Source organism: Triticum urartu, chromosome 5 (assembly GCF_003073215.2).
Source record: "Triticum urartu cultivar G1812 chromosome 5, Tu2.1, whole genome shotgun sequence".
Lineage (NCBI taxonomy): Eukaryota > Viridiplantae > Streptophyta > Magnoliopsida > Poales > Poaceae > Triticum > Triticum urartu.
This window is the reverse complement of record NC_053026.1, coordinates 389,536,235-389,558,474: the sequence shown is the minus strand read 5'-3', so window position 1 is coordinate 389,558,474 and position 22,240 is coordinate 389,536,235.

Below are 22,240 nucleotides of genomic sequence, written 5' to 3'. Positions count from 1 at the left end.
TAAATTACATAGTCATTCTGACTGATTGTATTCCTCTTCAATACCATCTAATAGGCTGTCTAATTTACAGTCCTGCTGGGAATACTTTGCGGCCAATTCTACTTGGCCGTATACTAAGCTTACAGGGATCTCCTTCCCATCGGGCCTCACAGGACCGACCTCGGCCATGTGGTTGGGGTCAGCCTTTGTGTACCGCGTCTTCACCATGGCACAGGCCTCCCTAGCGCCTTGCGGCAAGCCGATATCTTCCACAATCGGAAGCGCCGCAGTGCTCCCTTTAGCTTCTCCACAAGCTCTCCAAGACCTTCAGGCATGGAGATGGATGGCCATAGGGCCTGGGCGACGCCTTGCATCGCCTGCCGAACTCGCTCGAGCAGTTGCGAGAGCTCGGGAAGAAGGTCACCCGTAGAACCGGCACCTACAGACATTACTCTGTTAGTCGACTTCCCCGCCGAACCTTTTTTCAAAGGTTCATTCAAGCACTTACTAAATATGCCGCGCCGAAGCCGCTGATTCTCCTTAACGGAGTCTGACAGCCGGGCACGGACATCTTTCAGGTCGACGCCCAGCTTGGTGTTGGCATCTTGGAGATCGTTCTTCTCCTGCCTCACCTTTGTCAGCACCTTCTCACCAGCCTCCAGCTGGCGTAAGAGGTGTTGCCTTTCCGGATTCAATCCGGTGCCATCTGCAATTTCATTTGTCAGATTCGCATCCATGCCGTGCTTCGCAAAATACTTATCTTTTGAAGTGTATATTACCAGAGGGGGTCTCCTTGGGCTCCCCTGCCGCGGCTAGTGCGGCCTCAAGTTGGGCTTTGCACTCTTCCAGCTCCTGGGACAGTAGGGAATTCTTTTCTGTAAGAACCTGCATAACAAGTGATCCTTAAATCAGTTATTCTAACTGTTTCAAGTCTCGGGGGCTACTGGTATATATATATATAATTACCAAAATTTTCTTACCAGTATGTCTTTTACATATTGCTCCGTGGCTCTGGCTAGACCATTTTGAGCGGCACGGAGGTACGCATCTCCCGAATTGAAGGCATCTGATGCCTCTTGGGAGAAACAAGCGTCGCGAAGAATTGTCCGGCGACGCCTGTGGTTCATGGAACTCTCCACCTCAGAATGGCTGGCAGACAACCTGTCCACATCCTCCGTCGGAGGAGCGTCCGGTGCGCGCCTTGTGTTCACCTCCGCCTCCGGACCAGGCTTTGGAGCCTGGCTGGTGGAGGCGCGATTGGCAGCCTCTCCGGATATAGTCCGGCGAGGTCTCTTTGTCCTGAAGAGAGCACGGGTGTTAATATGCCTTGCAGGTATAACGCCTGGGATAAGGGGGCGCGCCATACCTTCGCGCTGATGCCTCGGTCCGGACTGCACCTCTTTTCTGCCCACGGGGCCCTGCGACCCCTCATTGGCTTGTCGCTGCAGGTTCGGCCTCCCGTCTCAAAAACCTCCCCTGCAAAGCTCGGTTGTAATCAGGAAACTGAAAACACGAGAGGGTGGACCCCTATTTAGGGTACTGGGACTTTGATCTCAGTTACCTGGGAGGCCGGGATTAGCCCTGGGTAATCAGCCGTAATGGCCACCAAGGCATTGTCCTTGCTCAATTGATGGAACACTCCATCAATCAGCTCCACAGATAAGTCCGGATCCTCTTGAGAGGCCGGGTCGAGGGACCGTGCTGGGTCCTCGGGTTGTGGAGGAGGGCTGTTTATTTCCTTAACAGCCTGGCGCAGTTCCTGCGTTGAAGTCGTAGACTGAATATTTAACAGTGGGAATATAAATCGGATGGGCAAGTAAATGTGACCACTTACCCAGCTCGGGGGATTGTACATAGAAAATCCACCTTGTGGGTCGACGCGGAGAAATTCCTCCTCTTCTCCCTTGTACAAAGCGGACAAGGTCTTTGTTAGAGCCGCAGCCGAATCCGGCCCCTTACGGCCGTAGCGGGTGGCGTCGTCCTCCCCGTTGAAGTCCCACATGGGGTGGCCTCTATACTGTAGCGGCTGCACCCCTCGCATGATGCATGCGGCCATGACCCCGATCATGGTCAGTCCGGAATGAGCTAACAATCTTATCCGGCCCATCAGGTAACGAACGTCCTTGTCACTTTCCCTCTGAGGGCTCCATGGACGCCAACTTAGGCGCTTCTTTAGTGGAGCACTGTCGAACTCAGGGAGGCCGATCCGGACAGGATCCGGCAGCGGGACGTCCTCTATGTAAAACCATTCCGAAGGCCAGTCCTCGGACGCCTTCTTCGGGGTTCTGGATAGATATCCGGTCCCGGCGATGCGCCACACTTCGGCTCCGCCCACTTGATATATTGACCCCTTCTGAGAACGGGGCACAAGGCAGAATAGCTCTTTCCACAGCCCGAAATGAGCCTCAACACCCAAGAACAACTCGCAGAGGGCTACGAAGCCCGCGATATGCAATACAGAGGCATGCGTAAGATTGTGTAGCTGGAGGCCATAGAACTCCAGGAGCCCCCGGAGAAACGGATGGATTGGAAATCCGAGCCCTCTTATTAAATAAGGGACAAGGCATACCCGCTCTCCTTTGGAGGGATTAGGGGAACTCTCCACTTGCTCTCCGCCATTACAGATGGCAAGAACGGCTCGAACCGGGACCATATAGGCCGGGGGGAGAAATCCCTTGGTCTGGAGCATCACTAGCTTGCTATGCGGGATAGAGCATCTCTCCCAATATCCAAGCTGAGGGCTGGAAGGGCGAAAGGAGGAGTTGCGACGGTTGGCCATGGTGGAATGGACCTTTGTCGGATGCGCTCTGATGAACACTCGCGAAGGGGAGAAGGTGTGGTTTGGATCTAAATTCCCGTCCCCTTAAATGGGCGGCTCATTGACGCGGCTAGGGGTGTGGATGTAAAAACACTCAGACTTTTCATATTCGTTTGACACGTGGGAGACGGCCATTATTGGGCGTAGAAGCCAAGGAGCGCAACATTCACAAGAAACCGGACTTTATTCAACAGGTACACGGAATTTGGAGGAGAACCCGCCTTGCAATGCCGAAGACAATCTGCGCGCCGGACTCATCATCATTGAAGCCTGGTTCGGGGGCTACTGAGGGAGTCCTGGATTAGGGGGTGTCCGGATGGCCGGACTATACCTTCAGCCGGACTCATGGACTATGAAGATACAAGATTGAAGACTTCGTCCCGTGTCCGGAAGGGACTTTCCTTGGCGTGGAAGGCAAGCTTGGCGATACGGATATGTAGATCTCCTACCATTGTAACCGACTTTATGTAACCCTAACCCTCTCCGGTGTCTATATAAACCGGAGGGTTTTAGTCAGTAGGACAACTTACAGAACAACAATCATACCATAGGCTAGCTTCTAGGGTTTAGCCTCTCCGATCTCGTGGTAGATCTACTCTTGTACTACCCATATCATCAATATTAATCAAGCAGGACGTAGGGTTTTATCTCCATCAAGAGGGCCCGAACCTGGGTAAAACTTCGTGTCCCTTACCTCCTGTTACCATCCGGCCTAGACGCACAGTTCAGGACCCCTACCCGAGATCCGCCGGTTTTGACACCGACAGAGACCTTGACGCTTGCCCGGAGCTTTACACCACAATGATTGAGCTCCGAGCACCACAAAGGTTGGGTTTAACTCCCCAACGACACCACGAAACTTCACCACAATGGAATATGGCTCCGAGGTGACCTCAACTGTCTAGGGCGCCCAAGCACCCAAGAGGAAAAAGCTCGAGGGTACCAAACACCCAAGAGTAATAAGCTTCTCAACTTGTAACTTCCACGTATCACCGTGGAGAACTCAAACCGATGCACCAAATGCAATGGGGCACATGGAGTGCCCAAGTCCTTCTCTCTCAAATCCCACCGAAGCAACTAATGCTAGGGAGGAAAATGAGAGGAAGAACAAGAAGGAGAACACCAAGAACTCCAAGATCTAGATCCAAGGGGTTCCCCTCAGCTAGAGGAGAAAGTGATTGGTGGAAATGTGGATCTAGATCTCCTCTCTCTTTTCCCTCAAAAACTAGCAAGAATCCATGGAGGGATTGAGAGTTAGCAAGCTCTAAGAAGGTCAACAATGGGGGAAGAACACGAGCTCAAAGGATAAGGTTGAATGGGGAAGAAGACCCCCTTTTATAGGAGCTCCCGAATCCAACCGTTATGTGCTCAGTCCGCGCACAAGCAGTACTACCGCTCAGGGGAGCGGTACTACCGCTCGGGCGGTAGAACACGGAGAGTGGAGCGAACAGAGTGCGAGGCAGATCCGTATGAGCGGCACTACCGCTGGAGCCAGCGGTACTACCGTTGGCCGCAATGGTACTGCCGCTTGGGACAGCGGTACTACCGCTTGTGGTGATAAGCGGTACTGCCGCTCCGGCCCAGCGGTACTACCGCTGGGACCGCGCACAGTGCCTACCACGAGCACAGGGAGAAGGAATAGAGAGGAGGGCCATTGAGCGGCACTAGGGGTGGTGGTAGCCGCGGTACTACCGCACATGAGCGGTACTACCGCTCCTACTGCTGCTGAACCCGACACGAGAAAACCATGTCTCGAGTCAAGGCGGTACCGGCGCGGAACCGGAGCCATACTACCGCTTATGGCCATGGGCGGTACTACCGCTGTGGGACAGCGGTACTACCGCTTGTGGCGATAAGCGGTACTGCCGCTCCGGCCCAGCGGTACTACTGCTGGCGCCAACCTTATGCCACTTCCACGAAAGCAAGTAAACTCCACGGAAAACCAGAACTGCCATAACTTCTGCATATGAGCTCCGAATTGAGCAAACTCAAGCTTGTTGGATACAAGACGACGAGTAGCATCAAAACAGCGAAGAACCGAGAAGAGGCAGGGGGGGTATGCCAACAAAAAGCGGAGTGAATCCTCCAACCGAGAAGAACCGGCAAAACCTCCAACATCGAAAACATCATAGAAGATGCATGTGAACTCCGTTTTCGATGAACTCGAGCTTGTCATCAAGATTACCATAAGCTCTAAGACTCACAAAAAAAACCAAACAAGAACCAAGAAAGATGATGCAAGGATGCAATGGTTTGAGCTCTCAACGAATGATACGATCAAGCTACTCATCGAGAGCCCCCCTTGATAGTACGACAATCGATCCTATAACCTGGTCTCCCAACTACCATCGTGAGACCGGTAAAATAGAAAACCTATCAAGGGCAAACCTTTTCCTTGCACATGGTCCACTTGAGCTAGATGATGACGATCTTGACTTCCTCAAGTTGGACCACCTTGCTTGATTGTGTTGGCTCGATGAAGACTAGTTGATTGCTCCCCCATACTCCACTATGGGTGAGCCACTCTTCCGCACATCTTCACAAGTCCATTGTCACCACAAAGGACGGCAAGCTTCAAGCATTTGATCTCTTCGTGATGCTCCACTTGAACTTGCATACCGCAACCTAACCCCACAAAGAACCCTCACGAAGACCATGGGTTAGTACACAAAGCGTAATTGACAATGCTTACCATACCATGGGATCACTTGATCCCTCTCGGTACATCTTCTACGCTTTGTGGGTTGATCAACTTGATTCACTCTTTGACTTAGTCTTGATCAACCTCTCACAAGACCAATCTTTAGGTAATTCCTTGAATAGCACCTTGGTCGACACAAACTCTCCTTGAAACCAACACATGTACTCCAAGAAAAGCCTATGGAAAAAACCTTCAAATATAACTCAAGGCAACCATTAGTCCATAGAGATTGTCATCAATTACCAAAACCAAACATGGGGGCACCGCATGTTCTTTCAAACCCCTATGCATAGGTTCATGGGCGGGACCGCAAGTTGATCACCAAAACATACATTAAGTGAATCACGTGATATCCCATTGTCACCACAGATACGCACGGCAAGACATACATCAAGTGTTCTCAAATCTATAAAGACTCAATCCGATAAGATTACTTCAAAGGGGAAACTCAATTCATTACAAGAGAGTAGAGGGGGGAGAAACATCATAGGATCCAAATATAATAGCAAAGCTCGCGATACATCAAGATCGTATCATCTGAAGAACACGAGAGAGAGAGAGATCAAACACATAGCTACTGGTACATACCCTCAGCCACGAGGGAGAACTACTCCCTCCTCGTCATGGAGAGCACCAGGATGATGAAGATGGCCACCGGAGAAGGATTGCCCCCTCCGGCAGGGTGCCGAAACGGGTCTAGATTGGTTTTTGGTGGCTACGGAGGCTTCTGGCGGCGGAACTCCCGATCTATCGTGTTCTCAGATGTTTTTAGGGTATATGGAGATATATAGGCGGAAGAAGTACGTCAGGGGAGCCACGAGGGGCCCACGAGGGTGGAGGGCGCGCCCAGGGGGGGCGCCCCCTACCTCGTGGCCTCCTCGTAAGTCCCCTGGCGTGCACTCCAAGTCTTCTGGGCTTCTTTCCTTCCAAAAATGAGTTCCATGAAGTTTCAGGTCAATTGGACTCCGTTTGGTTTTCCTTTTCTTCGAAACCCTAAAACAAGGTAAAAACAGAAACTGGCACTGGGCTCTGGGTTAATAGGTTAGTCCCAAAAAATGATATAAAAGTGTATAATAAAGCCCATAAACATCCAAAACAGTAGATAATATAGCATGGAGCAATCAAAAATTATAGATACGTTGGAGACGTATCAGGGCGCGCCCCCTACCTCGTGGCCTCCTGTTTTATTTCTTGACGTAGGGTCCAAGTCTCTCTAGTCTTATTCGTTGAGAAAATCACGTTCCCGAAGGTTTCATTCCGTTTGGACTCCGTTTGATATTCGTTTTCTTCGAAACCCTAAAACAGGCAAAAAACAACAATTCTGGGCTGGGCCTCCGGTTAATAGGTTAGTCCCAAAAATAATATAAAAGTGGATAATAAAGCCCAATAATGTCAAAAACAATAGATAATATAGCATGGAGCAATCAAAAATTATAGATACATTGGAGACGTATCACTTCACGGAGCGTATTTTTGGAAATAATAAAAAAATACTGGCAAAAGATCAAGGTCAGGGGGCCCAAACCCTAGCCACGAGGGTGGGGGGCGCGCCCCCTACATCGTGGCCCCCCTGGAGCTCCTCCAACCTCAACTCCAACTCTATATATTCGTGTTCGGAGAGAGAAAAAATCAAGGAGAAAGATTCACCGCCAAGCCCTAAACTCTCTCGGGAGGGCTGATCTGGAGTCCGTTCGGGGCTCCGGAGAGGGGAATCCGTCGCCATCGTCATCATCAACCATCCTCCATCACCAATTTCATGATGCTCACCGCCGTGCGTGAGTAATTCCATCGTAGGCTTGCTAGACGGTGATGGGTTGGATGAGATTTATCATGTAATCGAGTTAGTTTTGTTAGGGTTTGATCCCTAGTATCCACTATGTTCTGAGATTGATGTTGCTATGACTTTGCTATGCTTAATGCTTGTCACTAGGGCCTGAGTGCCATGATTTCAGATCTGAACCTATTATGTTTTCATGAATATATGAGAGTTCTTGATCCTATCTTGCAAGTCTATAGTCACCTACTATCTGTTATGATCTGGCAACCCCGAAGTGACAATAACCGGGACCACTTCCGGTGATGACCGTAGTTTGAGGAGTTCATGTATTCACTATGTGTTAATGCTTTGGTCCGGTACTCTATTAAAAGGCCGGAGGCCTTAATATCCCTTAGTTTCCACTAGGACCCCGCTGCCACAGGAGGGTAGGACAAAAGATGTCATGCAAGTTCTTTTCCATAAGCATGTATGACTATATTCAGAATACATGCCTACATTACATTGATGACTTGGAGCTAGTTCTGTGTCACCCTAGGTTATGACTATTACATGGTGAGCCGCATGGGGATGCAAGATCGGAACTCGGGGGCCGCTGCCCATTCAGGGTCACGCGGCTCGGTGATGTAGAACCACCCCGATTGCCACCCCTTTATGGTCTCCACGAAGGAGGCATCGAGCCATGTGACGTTGGGCATCTTGCCCACCATGGCGCCTCCGCACTCCGCCTGGCGGCCGCTCACTACCTTCGGCTTGACATTGAAGGTCTTCAGCCATAAGCCGAAGTGGGGCTTGATGCGGAGGAAGGCCTCACACACGACGATAAACGCCGAGATGTTGAGGATGAAGTTCGGGGCCAGATCGTGGAAATCCAGGCCGTAGTAGAACATGAGCCCCCAGATAAATGGGTGGAGAGGGAATCCCAGTCCGTGGAGGAAATGGGTAAGGAACACTACCCTCTCGTGGGGCCTGGGGTGGGGATGAGCTGCCCCTCATCTGGGAGCCGGTGCGCGATGTCGTCGGGCAGGTATCCGGCTCTCCTCAGCTTCTTGATGTGTCGCTCCGTGACGGAGGAGACCATCCACCTGCCTCCCGCTCCAGACATGGTTGGAGAAGGTTGAGGTGGGAAATGTGGACTTGGGCACTGGAGCTCGAGTGTGCGAAAATGGATGAGCAAAGGAGGAAGAAGGCGTGGATGAAAAGGTGAATCCTTATCCCTTTATATGGGCGGACGAAACTATGCGTCCCCACCAGCCTGGTAAAACTCGCTTATCCCCCAAGCACCGTAATCAATGGCACAGTTGGGTTACCCACGCCCGTTGAGGGAGTCCTGGATTAGGGGGTCTTCGGACAGCCGGACTATATCCTTTGGCCGGACTGTTAGACTATGAAGATACAAGATTGAAGACTTCATCTCGTGTCCGGATGGGACTCTACTTGGCGTGGAAGGCAAGCTAGGCAATATGGATATGTATATCTCCTCCTTTGTAACCGACCTTGTGTAACCCTAGCCCTTTCCGGTGTCTATATAAATCGGAGGGTTTTAGTCCGTAGGACAACATACAATCATACCATAGGCTAGCTTCTAGGGTTTAGCCTCTCCGATCTCGTGGTAGATCAACTCTTGTAATACCCATATCATCAAGAATAAATCAAGCAGGACGTAGGGTTTTACCTCCATCAAGAGGGCCCGAACCTGGGTAAAACATCATGTCCCCTGCCTCCTGTTACCATCCGCCTTAGACGCACAGTTCGGGACCCCCTACCCGAGATCCGCCGGTTTTGACACCGACATTGGTGCTTTCATTGAGAGTTACTCTGTGCGTCGCCGTTAGGCTTGATGGCTCCTACAATCATCGATAGCGATGCAGTCCAGGGTGAGACTTTTCTCCCCGGAGAGATTTTTGTATTCGGCGGCTTCGCACTGCGGGCCAACTCGCTTGGCCATCTGGAGCAGATCAAAAGTTACGCCCCTGGCCACCAGGTCAGGTTTGGAAGCTTAAACTACTCGGCCGATATCCGTGGAGACTTGATCTTCGATGGATTCGAGCCCCTGCCTTGTGCGTCACATGGTCACGATGAGTACGATTTAGCTCTACCATCGGACAGTGTTCAGGAGATCGCACCGGCAGCCGCTCCGACCCTCAATTCGGAGCCAGTTGCGCCATCCATGGACGGGGGGATGGACCCCGCCACGGAGGCCTTATCCTCAGCGGCGATCGAGCCAAACATCGACCTTACCCTGCACGAGAGTCGTGTTGTCAAACTGCCGGATCCTTCTTTGGCCACAGACTCCGAACCGCCTGCGCCCGTTCCTAGCAAATCCAATTGGGCGCTGATCATGGAGTTTACCTCTGCGGATATTTTTCAACACTCGCCCTTTGGCGACATACTGAACTCATTAAGGTCTCTCTCCTTGTCAGGAGGATCCTGGCCGAACTATGACCGGCAGGATTGGGATGCGGACGATGAAGAAATTCGACGCCCACCCACCACCCACTTAGTAGCCACTGTCGACGACTTAACCGACATGCTCGACTTCGACTCCGAAGACATCGACGGTATGGACGATGATGCGGGAGATGAAGATGAACCACTGCCCATAGGGCACTGGATAGCCACCTCATCATACGATATATACATGGTGGACACACCCAAAAAAGGCAATGGCGACGAGACAACGGAGGATGACCCCTCCAAGAAGCAACCCAAGCGCCGACGTCAGTGGCGCCACCCTAAGTCCCGCCAAAGCAAAAGTGGTGATACCGGCACAGGAGATAATAGCACTCCGGATAGTGCCGAAGATGGCAATAATCCCCTCCAGCATGATTTAGGGCAGGAGGATGGAGAGGCTAGCCCTCCTGAGAGAGCGGCAGACGAGGATGATGATAATTACACGCCTCCCTCTGAAGACGAGGCAAGCCTCGACGATGACGAATTCATCGTGCCAGAGGATCCCGTCGAACAAGAGCGCTTCAAGCGCCGGCTTATAGCCACGGCAAATAGCCTCAAGAAAAAGCAGCAGCAGCTTCAAGCTGATCAAGATCTGCTAGCTGACAGATGGACTGAAGTCCTGGCGGCCGAGGAATATAAACTCGAACGCCCCTCCAAGAGTTACCCAAAATGCAAGTTGCTACCCCGACTGGAGGAAGAAGCGTATGACGCGGCTGATCGGCCACCCCGTGGCCGCGACAGAGAGGCTTTCTAGCCAAAAGCTCAGCCCGCACCCCGACGCCATTCAAATAAGGCATGGGGAAATACGCCAGACCTGCGAGACGTATTGGAGGACAAAGCAAAACATGCAAGATCGATCTATGGATCACGAGGGCGCGCCACTACGTGAGACGATAACTGTCACGCCGGATACAGTAAAAGTAAATCCGGTCGGGCCGAGCACAGCGGGCAAGACTCATTAGAGCTGCGTCGCGATATAGCCTAGTACAGAGGCGACACACATCCTTTATGCTTCACAGACGAAGTAATGGATCATCAGATCCCAGAGGGTTTCAAACCCGTAAATATAGAATCATACGACGGCACAACAGATCCTGCGGTATGGATCGAGGATTTCCTCCTGCATATCCACATGGCACGCGGTGATGATCTACACGCCATTAAATACCTCCCACTCAAACTCAAAGGACTAGCTCGGCATTGGCTCAATAGCTTGCCAGCAGAGTCCATTGGCTGTTGGGAAGATCCGGAAGCCACATTCCTCGACAACTTTCAGGGCACTTATGTGCGACCACCAGATGCCGATGACTTGAGCCACATAATTCAACAGCCATAGGAATTGGCCAGGCAATTCTGGACACGGTTCCTAACAAAGAAAAATCAAATCGTCGACTGTCCGGATGCAGAAGCCCTAGCAACTTTCAAACATAACATCTGCGATGAGTGGCTAGACCGGCACCTTGGTCAGGAAAAGCCGAAATCTATGGCAGCCCTCACGACACTCATGACCCGCTTTTGTGCGGGAGAAGACAACTGGCTGGCTAGCAGTAATAACATATCAAAGAACCATGGTACTTCGGATACCAAGGACGGCAATAGCAGGTCACGTCGCAACAAATATAAGCGCCGCATTAACAATGATAATACCGAGGATATAGCAGTCAATGCCGGATTCAAAGGCTCTAAACCCGGTTAGCGGAAAAAGCCATTCAAACAAAGCACTTCGGGCCCGTCCAGTTTGGACCATATACTCGATCGCTCGTGTCAAATACATGGCACCCCAGACAAGCCAGTCAACCACACCAACAGGGATTGTTGGGTGTTCAAGCAGGCCGATAAGTTAATTGCCGAAAACAAAAATAAGGGGCCACATAGTGATGACGAGGAGGAGCCCCGGCAGCCGAATACCGGAGGACAGAAGAGGTTCCCCCCACAAGTGCGAACGATGATCATGATATATGCAACCCACATCCCCAAGAGGGATCAGAAGCGTGCGCTCAGGGACGTATATGCGTTGGAGCCAGTCACCCCAAAGTTCAACCCATGGTCCTCCTGTCTGATCACCATCGATCATAGGGACCACCCCACTAGTATCTGTCATGGCGGATTTGCCGCACTGGTCCTAGACCCAATCATCGACGGATTTCACCTCACTCGAGTCCTTATGGATGGAGGCAGCAGCCTGAACCTACTTTACCAGGACACAGTGCGCAAAATGGGTATAGACCCCTCAAGGATCAAACCCACAAAAACGACCTTTAAAGGTGTCATACCAGGTGTGGAGGTCCATTGCACAGGCTCAGTCACACTGGAAGTGGTCTTCGGATCCCCGGATAACATCCGAAGCGAAGAGTTAATCTTCGATATAGTCCCGTTCCGCAGTGGTTATCATGCACTGCTCGGGCGAACCGCATTTGCGAGATTCAATGTGGTACCGCATTATGCATACCTCAAGCTCAAGATGCCAGGACCTCGGGGGATCATTACAGTTAATGGAAACACAGAGCGCTCTCTCCGAACGGAGGAGCACACTGCGGCCCTCGCAGCAGAAGCGCAAAGCAGCCTCTTAAGGCAATCCACTAGTTTGGCATTTAAGGACCCGGACACCTTCAAGCGCGCCCAGAGTATTCGGCAACAGGACCGTCTGGCATGTTCCGAGCTCGCATAGCAATGCGGCCCCTAACCCGGTCCCAGCCAAACAGCGAAATCCGTGCCACGCGTACATAATTACGCATTAAAAATACCATGGGCACATGCGGGGAGGGGGGCACGACTACGGACGCCCCAAGACGCGGCTTAAACCACACTAGGGGCTTCGCTTTGTTATTTTTCTCTCTTTCAGGACATTAATCTCTGGAAACCCTATCCGGTAGCATGATTGCCGAACACATGATGCAGCAACCAAGGAGGCAGAAAGCTACACCACACCACGGAACTCCCAGGTGGATTACGATAACGAGTGAAATACTTGATTTAATATTATTCCTCAGCTTGCCCTTGGAGGGGACATAGTCCTACTTTTTGCTTATCGCACCACCTGTATCATTCTGCTTTAACGCACATTTTTGAATAAACAATGCATAGCATTAAGACTATTATTGCATTCTTCTTTATATATATATATGTGTGTGTGTGTGTGTGTGTGTTCATTTATGACATCCAGCACCCGTACACTCTGGTACGGCCAATACTCCAGGGGCTTAAGCATACCCCATAACACGGCATGAGAAGTCCGAACACTTTCACAAGTGCGGCACTCCGAACTTATAACATTATATGCATCAGCTCCGAATCATGTCTTTGGTCAATAGTTGGGTTTGCCCGGCTCCCATGTTTTGGTGCCTTACGTTCCGCTATATCGGCTAAGGTAGCACTGGGAGAACTACTGTGATTGTGCCCCGGTTCTGCTGGGCTAAGCACCTCAGTAGAGAAAGCTAAAACTGACTGTCATGATAAGGCGAGAGACTGGTCGTTGTTCGAGAGGTTTTCGAGTCCTTAAAGACTTATGACGCTTAGAGCGAGGAGTCGGCCCTGTCCGGCTTAAGGCGTGTATCGCGCCCCAGATTCGGCCTTCCGAATACTAGGGGCTTCGCCGAAATTTAAAATTATAGAATTCTATGGCTAAGTGAGAGTGATAACGCATTACAGTTCGATTGCCTTGTTCGTTGTGCTGATCACCTCCCTTGAAGGACCCAAAAATGGGAACAAGAGTGCTCAGGTTTATCCTAAACACCCCAGCACTCGTGGCATGGGGGCAGAAGCCGATGACTAGCCATCTCTCAGATTTGATAAACAGCCGAACAGAAGGTAATATTTTAAATTCAAACAAGCGTTGCATAGCGCATATGAACAAGTTTTCATAAATACAGGATTACACGAGCGAATTTACTCGAATATTATATCTTTCGAACACTCGTCCGCTACGAGACGAGCACCTTTCAGGACATCCTCATAGTACATCTCGGGGTGGCGATGCTCCTTGCCCTCCGGCAGCCCTTCCTTGATCACCTTCACGGCATCTAGCTTGGCCCATTGCACCTTCACACAGGCGAAAGCCCGGCGTGCACCTTCGATGCAAACGGACCGCTTGACGACTTCCAGCCGTGGGCAGGCATCCACAAGCCGCCTCACCAGGCCGAAGTAGCTGTTCGGAAGGGCGTCGCCAGGCCACAGCCGGACTATAAAGCCCTTCATGGCCTGTTCGGCCGCCTTGTGCAGCTCGACCAGTTGCTTCAGCTGGTCGCTCAGAGGCATCAGGTGTTCGGTCCCAGTATACTGAGACCAGAACAGCTTCTCCATTGAGCTTCCCTCCTCGGCCTGGTAAAACTGTGCGGCATCCGACACGCTGCGGGGCAAATCTGCGAATGCTCCCGGAGAGCTCCAGATCCGGGTAAGTAACAGGTAATTTACTTTCACATGCTTGCTTTGCATATAGAATGCCTTACCCGCCGCTATCTTCTTCATGGCATCAAACTACTGGAGGGCCTTTTGGGCCTCGGCCTTGGCATTCTTTGCGCTCTCAAGGGCTGCGGCAAGCTCGGACTCTCGAGTCTTCGAGTTAAGCTCCAACGCCTCGTGCTTCGTCATGAGAGCTTGGAGAGCTTGCTGCACCTCGCCCACCCGCGCCTCATGCCTTTCCCGCTCGGTGCGCTCCTTGGCCGCTTTGTCTTCCACCTCGGATAGCGCTTGCTTCAGGGTCGCCACCTCGTTCGTTGCCCCTGGCAAATCTACGATGATCCTGTCATTTTGCAATCGCATTCTCTTTATACATATCCATAGACTTGGTACTACTTACCTTTGTTCTCCTCGAGCTGCCTCTTGGCAAGGCCGAGCTCTTCCTTGGAACCTTTCATGTCCTGCTTCAGTACGGCGACCTCCGCAGTCAATGCGGCAGAGGCCAGCAGCGAAGCCTGCATATGCATATAGACATACTTATATTAGACTCCTGCAATGTTGTTTGATCCTCTGTTCGGCTTTTCTTTGTGAACACCAAACAGAGCATCAGGGGCTACTGTCTATGCGGTAATATTTTTCGTATATTTTAAATACTCACCTCAAAGCCTATCAGAAGGCTGGCACAGGCTTCAGTCAGTCCGCTTTTGGCGGACTGAACCTTCTCGATCACCGCACTCATAACAGTGCGGTGCTCTTCGTCGATGGAAGCGCCGCGAAGCGCTCCCAGCAGATTGTCTGGTGCCTCTGGATGGACAGAGGTCACCGGCACAGGCGTCTTGCCCCTCTTGGAAGGAGGCCGCCTGCTCGAGTCTGGAACCACTAGAGGTTCCGACGCTGTGTTCGGCTGAGGGCCGAACTCGGGGCCCTCGGGGGCTTTGCTCCCTCTGTTCCCGGAGTCCGGAAGGTCGCCTTGAGGCGCCTCCGGGACTGTCTCCCCTCGACCCGGTGCCTCTTAAGACAATACCTCGACGTTGTTCGTAGGGCAAGGGGAGGTGGCGGTCGGAAGTGGATCGCTATCCATATCCGACGAACCCAGGGAGCCATCCGACGATACGTCGATACGGGCTCGTGGCGGTATGCATAGTCATAATTCGGCGTTAGGAGAAGCAGTGCGACAAAGGAACGCTATGAGTTACTCTGGTATCCGAATACTAACGACTTCGCCAGGGGCTTGTCCCTGAGGAGCCACTCGTCGTCGCCTTCGGCGGCGGTGATGGAGTAGTCCGGAAGGAGAGTCCTTCCCTTCTTGGACCCTTCGGCCTCCCCAGTTGGGGCGGCCTTCCTTTTCTTGTCTCCCCCGGCTGGAGGGGGAGCATCTTCATCTTCCTCCTCGTCTTCGGGGGAGGAGTGCGTCGCGGAGTTATCGGGTGATGAGTCCGATACCACCTGGCGCCGGGAACTCTTTCGGGTTTCCTTGGCCTTCTTGGTCTTCTCCGGCACCTTGTAAGGAGCCGGAGTCAGCATCTTCATCAGGAGAGCGTCTGCTGGGCCTTCGGGCAAAGGAGCCGGACAGTCGATCTGTCCAGCCGTCTCCTGCCAGTCCTGTCAAAGGTACGGGAGCTTAGATCCTGCATAGAGTCAAACTATGAAAAACAAGTATCCCGTGAGAGGTAAAACAGCTTACCGCTGGCTTGGCGCTTGACGCAGAATCCGCGATCCTCGGTAGTGGGAGGGGGAACCTCGGCACCCTTGAATAGCACCTTCCAGGCATCCTCGTGTGCTGTGTCGAAGAGCCTGTTCAGAGTTCGGTGCTGGGCCGCGTCGAACTCCCACAAGTTGAAAGCCCGTTGTTGGCACGGGAGGATCCGGCGGATGAGCATGACCTAGACTACGTTGACGAGTTTGAGCTTCTTGTTCACCATGTTTTGAATACGTGTTTGGAGTCCGATCAGCTCTCCCGAACTACTCCAGGACAGGCCCTTCTCTTGCCAGGAGGTGAGCCGCGTGGGGATGCCAGATCGAAACTCGGGGGCCGCTGCCCATTTAGGGTCACGCGGCTCGGTGATGTAGAACCACCCCGATTGCCACCCCTTTATGGTCTCCACGAAGGAGCCCTCGAGCCATGTGATGTTGGGCATCTTGCCCACCATGGCACCTCCGCACTCCGCCTGGCGGCCGCTCACTACCTTCGGCTTGACATTGAAGGTCTTCAACCATAAGCCGAAGTGGGGCTTGATGCGGAGGAAGGCCTCGCACACGACGATAAACGCCGAGATGTTGAGGATGAAGTTCGGGGCCAGATCTTGGAAATCCAGGCCGTAGTAGAACATGAGCCCCCGGACGAATGGGTGGAGAGGGAATCCCAGTCCATGGAGGAAATTGGTAAGGAACACTACCCTCTCGTGGGGCCTGGGGGTGGGGATGAGCTGCCCCTCATCTGGGAGCCGGTGCGCGATGTCGTCGGGCAGGTATCTGGCTCTCCTCAGCTTCTTGATGTGTCCCTCCGTGATGGAGGAGACCATCCACCTGCCTCCCGCTACGGACATGGTTGGAGAAGGTTGAGGTGGGAAATGCGGACATGGGTGCTGGAGCTTGAGTGCGCAAGAACGGATGAGGAAGGAGGTAGAAGGCGTGGGTAGAGAAAGGTTAGACCTTATCCCTTCATAAGGGCAGCCGAAACTATGCGCCCCCACTAGCCTGGTAAAACTCGCTTATCCCCCAAGCGCCGTAATCGATGGCGCGGTTGGGTTACCCGCGCCCGTATTGATGAGAATCCCTTAATAAAGGGGAACACGATCTCTGCTTTGACAAGACGTGTCAAGGAACTGCCTCGCATTATGTGCGGGGCTAGTTAAAGGAAACAGTTCGAATAATTACCGGGCCATGGAATAATGTCATGTTGCCAAAACAAGTCAGCAGATTAGATTTGCGGAAGTATTATTCTCTCTACGGTGGAATGTGGAACTTATTTTGCAGGGTCGGACACTATCCTTGTATTCAAATTTTTCCGTGGTGTATTCGGAGGAGGAACCCGCCTTGCAAAGCCAAAGACAATACTGCACGCCGGACTCATCGTCATTGAAGCCTGGTTCAGGGGCTACAGAGGGAGTCCTGGATTAGGGGGTCTCCGGACAGTCGGACTATATCCTTTGGCCGGACTGTTAGACTATGAAGATACAAGATTGAAGACTTCGTCTCGTGTCTGGATGGGACTCTACTTGGCGTGGAAGGCAAGCTAGGAAATACTGATATGTATATCTCCTCCTTTGTAACCGAACTTGTGTAACACTAGCCCTTTCCGGTGTCTATATAAACCGGAGGGTTTTAGTCTGTAGGACAACATACAGTCATACCATAGGCTAGCTTCTAGGGTTTAGCCTCTCCGATCTCGTGGTAGATCAACTCTTGTAATACCCATATCATCAAGAATAAATCAAGCAGGACGTAGGGTTTTACCTCCATCAAGAGGGCCCGAACCTGGGTAAAACATCGTCTCCCCTGCCTCATGTTACCATCCGCCTTAGACGCACAGTTCGGGACCCCCTACCCGAGATCCGCCGGTTTTGACACCGACACCCGTACTGATGAGAATCCCATGATAAGGGGACACGATCTCTGCTTCGACAAGACGTGCCAAGAAAACCGCCTCGCAAAACGCGCTGAGGTGGGACACGAAAAAACAATTCGAATGAAGGCTTGGCTGTGGTGTGATGTCACGCTACAGAATACATCAGCAGATTAGATTTGTGAAAATGTTACTCTCTCTCTCTCTACGATGGTATGTGGAACTTGTTTTGCAGAGCCGGACACGATCCTTGTATTCAAAATCTTCTATGAAGTATTTGGAGGAGGAACCCGCCTTGCAATGCCGAAGACAATCTGCGCGCCGGACTCGTCGTCATTGAAGCCTGGTTCAGGGGCTACTGAGGGATTCCTGGATTAGGGGGTGTCTGGACAGCCAGACTATAACCTTTGTCCGGACTGTTGGACTATGAAGATACAAGATTGAAGACTTCGTCCTGTGTCCGGATGGGACTTTCCTTGGCGTGGAAGGCAAGCTTGGCAATACGGATATGTAGATCTCCTCCCATTGTAACCGACTCTGTGTTACCCTAGCCCCCTCCGGTGTCTATATAAACCGGAGGGTTTAGTCCGTAGGACAACATACAATCATACCATAGGCTAGCTTTTAGGGTTTAGCCTCCCCGATCTCGTGGTAGTTCAACTCTTGTAATACCCATATCATCAAGAATAAATCAAGCAGGGCGTAGGGTTTTACCTCCATCAAGAGGGCCCGAACCTGGGTAAAACATCATGTCCCCTGCCTCCTGTTACCATCCGCCTTAGACACACAGTTCGGGACCCCCTACCCGAGATCCACCGGTTTTGACACCGACAGTCTTCTTATCCAGAAGTGGAGTACCTGTAATTGATGGTGTAGTAGCAGCGTCACGACCGATCAATTATCCTTGGGAGTTGTAGCAAACACGGATACAGAAATCAACTGACGCGTCCAAGTGGTCAAACAGTCTGTAGCGGTTCGTACAGCTAACACTCGGATGCGCAGAGGAATCTCCAAACTTGATCTCGACGGCTTCCATCTTCCGTTGACCTCGGAGTAGAAAAACACCGTAAATAAATCGCTTGTATACTACACCTTGTCTCAGACTCGGCGTATCCAAATGTCGGCGGACAGATCGCATGCAAGAGCAGCAGCACAGCGTGTAACATGGTTGATGTGAAATTTTCCACGACGGTTCTTTGTCGAACCGGAAAATTGCAAACTTCTCAAACCCTAAAAAAATCCCTCCAAGAACTCAACACCACCGTGCGTAGCCCCACAGTGGGCGCCAACTGTCGTGGATTTGTCACGGCAGATGTCCTATTGTGAGGACTTAGTCATGAGGCCAACGCATCTTTGTAGTAGCTTGAGAGTGGTTGAGCGGAATCGAGAGACGCAACACAAACAAGGATTTAGACAGCTTCGGGCCCCGGGAAACATCATCCGGAATAGCCCTACATGTTGTTTGTGGCTAGATCTCATTATGCTCATGTGAGAGTCACCGCATAAGCCGGCTCCTGCTTTGTGTCTAGCCCTAGAGATTGTTTCTTGCTCCTCCCTCTTGGGGTGCCCTGCCCCTCCTTATATATGTTGAAGGGGCGGGTTACATGTAGAGTCCTATTAGGATTAGGACTAGTCTATTACAAGTGGAGTCCTAGTCTTGCTTCCTATATAAGGGAATATCCCTTATTCCTTTCCTCATAAACCGGCCCACCATTAACATGACTCGGAATTTTGGGCCTTGGGCCTTGTCATCCGTCTGACCCGCCTGCCGGGTCACCAGTGAGTCCTAATTTTCAAGCAGGTTGCTTGTAAACCGCCAGGTCAGGGTGGGTCGCCAGTGAATCGCCAAGTGTCAGCCGGGTCTCAAGTAAACCGCCAAGTCAGGCCAGGTCATACCGCGGGGTATATCCCTGACACAAACCATCCAAGAAAAAGGATGATGAGGATTTTGAGCGCTTTGCTGAAATGATTAGACCCATCTTTTTGCGTATGCGATTAACTAATATGCTCAAAATGAATCCTTATGCTAAGTACATGAAAGAAATTGTTACTAATAAAAGAAAGATACCGGAAGCTGAAATTTCCACCTTGCTTGCTAATTATACTTTTAAAGGTGGAATACCAAAGAAACTTGGAGATCCAGGAGTACCCACTATACCATGCTCCACTAAAAGAAACTATGTTAAAACTGCTTTATGTGATCTTGGAGCTGGTGTTAGTGTTATGCCTCTCTCTCTATATCGTAGACTTGATTTGAATAAGTTGACACCTACCGAAATATCTTTGCAAATGGCTGATAAATCAACTGCTATACATGTCGGTATTTGTGAGGATGTGCCTGTTGTGGTTGCAAACGTTACTATTTTAACAGACTTTGTTATTCTTGATATTCCCGAGGACGATAGTATGTCTATTATTTTCGGAAGACCTTTTTTGAATACTGCAGGGGCTATTATTGATTGCACCAAAGGCAATGTCACTTTTCATGTTAATGGTAACGAGCATACAGTACACTTTCCGAGCAAACAACCTCAAGTCCACAGTATCAATTCTATTGGAAAAATTGCATCGATTATTTTTGGAGGTTTTGAATTTCCTATTCCTACCGTCAAGAAGAAATATGATATTCTTATTGTTGTGGATGTGCATATCCCCATTGAGGTAACCTAGTGTTATTCGAAAATTCTCCGGTTCCATGTTATTCGGAATGAGTTTGTTAACAAGACTTGATCAACCTTGTTAATGGATTCCTTTTGATGATCATGGGATGGATGAATTTAGAAAACACAACTCTCTGTGCCCTCTTTCTACTTTCTGTTATTTATATTAAATAAAGCAAAAATAGTAATTTCTGTCTGTTTTTTGATTATCCGTGCAATATAAAAATACCCCAAAAATAAAAGTTCTCCAAATGCCCTGAAATTTAAATATGATTTTTCTGGAATATTTGAGAATATTTGGCACTGAGAACATAGCAGGGGGCATCCACCTGGCCACGAGGGTGGAGGGCGCGTCCTACCCCCTGGGCGCACCCCTGCCTCGTGGGCCCACGGTGGCCCTCCTCCATTTATTCCTGCACCCACACACTCCTTCTTCCTCCCACAAACACCATTATCCAGCTCAAGCACGAGTTCTAGTTCATTTTGCTGAGATTTTTGATCTCCTTGCTCAAGGCACCTCTCACAAAACTGCTTTGGGGGATTGTTCCTTGGTATGTGACTCCTCCATTGGTCCAATTAGTTTTTGTTCTAGTGCTTTATTCATTGCATATTTTTGCTGCCTAGGTGACCATGTTCTTGAGCTTGCATGTCAAATTTATGTGGCTCCAAGTAGTTTTGATGCATGATATAGGCTCTAGGCACTTGTAGGAGTAGTTGCTATCAATTTTGTTGAGTTTGGTTCACTTTTATTTGAAGTTACTAAAAATTTCAGAAATTTTTCAGAGGAAGAAATATGTTTAGGAAAATGTACCAAGGTGGTTCTTCAAGGAAACAAGGACCCAGGCTTGCAATGCGTGATGCTGATGACGAGCCACCAAGGGACGCTCCAGTGCGGCCTTGTGAATGGCCTTCAGAGGACTTCATGGATCGAGCGGGAATTAATGAATAATTTAACGCATATTTGCGTAACGCTGATCTTGTTAGCTTCGAGGAAGAAAAATGCCGTCAGTACCACTATCTCACTAGTTCCTTTGTGAGGAGGTTTGAATTTTCATCTTCACGCAATTCTCAAATTGTCCTGTTTGATCTCTATGAAAATTCTTATAATATGGACTTAGAGGATTTTACCACTGCTTGCAAACTTCCACAATGGGGTAGTGCTAGTGAACCTCGCAAATCTGAATTTAGAGATTTTCTTGCCAATATAACCGTGGGGGAATCCAGAGATATAACACAAGCTACCATAGGGAGCATTCACTTTCCTGCTATACATTATTTTGCTCTCTTCATAGGTAGATGCATTAATGGTAAAGATGAAGCATGTCACATGTGTGTCCCTGACCTCAGTATTCTTAGGAGTGTTGTGTTAGGAGATAAATCTTATAATTTGGGAGCCATTGTTGCACGTAGGTTGCATCTTAATAGATTTAATGGAGATTTCTTTGGTGGAATTTATGCAACCCGTATAGCTAATTTTCTTGGTATAACCATACGTGAGGATGATATTGAGTTGCCTCCTGCTTATTTGGCTTATGAGGCTATGGTTTGTCATCAGTTTGTTGAGAGGAATGATCAGTTCCTCCAGTACCGACTAATCTTTGACAGACGACGCACCTATCACGTCGCTCTCCCTGCTTCTACTTTCTTTGATTTTCAGGCAAAAGGGAGATATTTTATAAGCAGAGAGGAGGCAGAAGAGTATAAGAGGAGGGCTGAGATAGCTCGCCTCCAAGTTGCAGCCCACGATGCAATGAGTGCTGCAACTCCGTACGACCCCAACTACAACTTTGGATATCCGCCAGGCCATCCGTGGCATTAGACCAACTTAGGCCAAAAGCCTAAGCTGGGGAGTACGTATTTCTCACCGACATTACATTCATGTTCACACACTCAT